The following is a 3928-nucleotide window of genomic DNA, read 5'->3' as shown; positions in this document are numbered from 1 at the left end:
GGGAATGCGCATAATAGGATAGTTGCATAGCGAAGACGTGTTGCAGAAGGCCATGTTCATAGTGCATTACCTTCCTTTGCCAATCCTAGAAGGCAACTAAGATCACCGTGAAGAAAATTGGAGATACAGGAGGTGCATTTATAAAGCATCTTGAGCGTGTGACATGATTTTGTGGCATTATGCCTATGCGTTAATGAAAAAGGATTGATCGTTGCACGTAGTGTGCCCTACTATTGTTGTCGTGAATGGAAGGTATTCCTCTTTACAGTTATTTTTACTATTTTACCAGGCAGAAGCGTCTTGTGTTAGATTTTATTAAGGATATTAGTACCAAATTAAAGAGCTGCAGTAGTAGCCACCACCTCTCCGCACACATTCGCATGTAGGATAGTCGCATCGGGCATTGTCTCCTTCTTTGCAAGGCTAGAATGGCAGAAACATTTTCGTAGTTAATAACGTTCCAGTAACAATTTATTTTTAAGCACACATCAGTCACTACCACAATGAAGATCTATTTTGTTACAAGACTCTAAATCTCATATAAAGAGAACAGTACGTGGGCATATCAATACACAAAAATGAATGTTTTCTGCATACTTTTCCAGCAGTTACTAAAATATAAACATATAACCGTCACATTAGCGTGTTCAATCTAACTATGGGCAAAAAAAGACAGAAAATATATGCAAATGTGTACAACTGTTTGTCTCTCTGCTAGTAAAACTAACAGGTGAAATGAGCACATTGATTATAGTATGGCTGATAGTGCGTAAAGCTGATAGCGGAGTAAAACATCATCAGAGACAGGCGAGTGGTGCCGCAAGCCAGTTTGCAATAGGCTTCTGCTGCAGGTGTGTCCACAAACCTTCTTTTGGGCAATACCTCGTCAAAAAAGATGACCACCAAGCACTCCGCAGGGATGGCTATCAAACTAAGCTAAAGCCCATGGACCCTGTGTTTATTACTGAGCACATCATATTGATTTACGTCTCAATAGGAAACTCATTGGGTATTTGCCACTTGTTGTTTCTTTATATTAGAAAAAAAGAGAATTTGTTTATTTATGCCACGCAAATGTTTATGACATGCACTTGTTGTTAAGGCCAACTTGGTTTGGGTATAAACTGTAATTCAATCAAATAAATATAAAGTATACGCGATATGCCTACGTAGAACTGCTTAAGACGAGGCTAACTTAGCGGTAGAAAGCGCCCATAGAGGATGTGTATGACGTGCGCGTGCATATATGAAGACGTCGTGACTAGTAGACAACGCAAGGAGTTATGCACACTACCTTCGTTTAGCCAGAACCTGCTAGGGGGCCACTACGCCTGATCTCTCGGCTCATTACTGGCGTATCTCCCACATTACAGAGCTAAATGCTATGCTAGTGGAAGTGTGCAACTATCGCCTAAAGGAGACAGTGGTCTTGTACTGCCCTTGAAACTAAAAAAAAAGCCATGAGAGTTTGGAAGCACTGCCTGTAACCATGCACAAATTGAACATGCGCAAGGGACTGCAAAACTGATGCATACCCGTCTGTCACAATAAAGATTTCCAAATAGGCCACGGGGTCCCTTACGTGCACTTGAGACTCTTCTGCAAGGAAATGAGAAATTACTATGATCTTTTCCTGCATCGCATGTCTGGTTGGTCAGTCAACACTGAATTAGTTAAGTAGTTCAAGAAACTACAAATATATTTGAGTGCACAATCTTAGCATCTATTCCTTGTCGACTGCCAAAGTCGATGTTTTGGGGATAGTAGCTGCAGCCATGTTTATTACCGAGTGGATCCGCATGATTTTCCCGAGTGCGAGATTTTACGGGTGGCAGGAATACAGAGATACCGGCAAAACATTGATTGTAGTTCAGCGAAAGAGTACTCCAGGTGACCACTCTTTGTTCCCTACATAGATGTCATTTAACCATATGGTGTAGTAGCGCAAATTCGACGGGGACGTAGAGGACAAGAAAACACGACACTCGCTACACTTGCAACTAATTTTTATTTCAGAAGCAGCACTTCATATATAACCCATAACCCTAGCGACACAGAAAAGAACTACGAACACTGAATCATTGCCAACAGAAGCTTTTGCGCAGACTCAAGCGATAGTACACGGCAGTTAAGCTTAGGCACCTTTAGATGACATAACTAAAAACAGCCCTGGGTAATATCAAATAAAAAAACAAAAAAACAAAAGTAACAAAAAAAATTTTGCGGGAATTCACACGTGTTTGAAACAAAATTTTGAAACGACAAGAAGGAGAGTATGACACATGCAAACACTGATCTCAATGAAGTCCTTCGAGGTAGCTGGCTTCTCGGTTACTTAACGAAACCGATGACTGACTAATGCATCCTTCTTTTCTTTTTTTAATGTGAAAGGCTTCGACAATTTCTCTGGTTAGTTGGTTTCTCTGGCAATGATTCAGTGTTCGTAGATCTTTTCTGTGTCGCTAGGGTTATGGGTTATATATGAAGTGCTGCTTCTGAAATAAAAATTAGTTGCGAGTGTAGCGAGTGTCGTGTTTACTTGTCCTCTTCGTCCCCGTCGAATTTGCGCTACTACACCATATGGTTAAATGATGTCTCACCAACTAGCCCAGCTCTCAACCCTACTGATCCTACATAGATGGCCTGAAAGTTTCCCTCTAAAGGCGCTCGAAACTTGCAGTTCACCCCTCAAGCGAAAGGTCACATGAAATGAACACACGACGAGTGCGAACTAGCGACCGTCACAGCTTGACAGATAAAATCGCAGAACCCCGCAAAGTTTGCAGAGTTTTGCGATGGCTGTTTTTCTAGTTATATATATATATATATATATATATATATATATATATATATATATATATATATATATATCTTTGAGACGTTTTTTCAACGGGCTCAACGTACTTGTGAAGAGAAAAAACAACTTAGCAGTTGTCTTAATTTTATTACCAACAATTTCGACCTAATTCCCTAGTGCTTTTCGTTTTCACTCATCACGATGATTGGTGATGAGATAAGAATGAACGCTATAACAAACGTGTATCCACTGAAAAGGAAAGTGTTGATCCTCAGTTGTAGAAGACCTTAATTCGAAATCAGCGTACCCGAGCCAACGATTTTACTTGGCAGATAGCATGACCACAAGTGAATGTTCCACTTAGTATTGCTGGAAGTGATGAAAGGGTTACTTACACCACCATGGCTGTTAATGCAAGCATTAAGATGAACCCGAACTTCATGGTCGACATTGTAATGCTGATAGCTGCCCAAGTTTTCTCGTTCGGCTGGCAGAGTTGTGGCACAATACCTGTGAGTTTATGCACGCTGAGGCGAGATCTATAAATAATTTTCATTGATCATTTTTACACGTCTCATTTCGTTCAAACAGAGCTTCAGATGGCTCTTTGTTCTGAATTACTTTGAAAGACGTAAGTTAACTCGCCAAATATGATTTAAGTTTTCCACATAGGTCCTAGCATATAAAAAAGAAAAACGTACAGATGTGCAGCACACCGGGAAGATTGATGTGATTAGCTTAGGAAAGACATATATTATTAAATTTTAACGCATGGTTACACTATTGTCCAGACTTAAATACACTTGGTTAATTGCTTTCTTGAAACTACGTAGTTTAGTTATACATGTTCATTAAAATAGCACTGATGAACACGTGCTCGTTGCGGGATGCGGGTTTGACGTCAATTAGACTCTCAATGGTTGCCGTTAAGAACAATGCAAAAAACTATTGAATTTCCCTCTCAGAGGGACTCGAAAAGCACCAAAGGTAAACGTGTCCTCATAGAGCTTGTTGAACGTATATTGTGCATTGGTTCGCCAAAAAGATAAAAGAATTAGCGCTATCGCAATTAATTGTAGTGTCACTCAAAGATCGGATAGCAACTTGAAACTTGCAGTTCACCCCTCAAGC

At 40.1% G+C, this 3928-nt stretch overlaps 1 long non-coding RNA gene across 1 annotated transcript; it reads right to left on the bottom strand.

Annotated features, from left to right (window-relative positions):
* Positions 1-261: 261 nt before the first annotated feature.
* LOC119185341 (uncharacterized) lies at positions 262-1596 on the bottom strand. Its single transcript, XR_005111529.2, has 2 exons — positions 1536-1596; positions 262-423 (listed from the first exon to the last, which is right to left on the bottom strand). It is a non-coding gene; the product is annotated as an uncharacterized LOC119185341 (long non-coding RNA).
* Between the last annotated feature and the right edge of the window lie 2332 nt (positions 1597-3928).

The sequence above is a fragment of the Rhipicephalus microplus genome, chromosome 9 (genome assembly GCF_043290135.1).
Source record: "Rhipicephalus microplus isolate Deutch F79 chromosome 9, USDA_Rmic, whole genome shotgun sequence".
NCBI classification, from domain to species: domain Eukaryota; kingdom Metazoa; phylum Arthropoda; class Arachnida; order Ixodida; family Ixodidae; genus Rhipicephalus; species Rhipicephalus microplus.
This window is presented reverse-complemented; position numbering and strand designations above follow the sequence as displayed.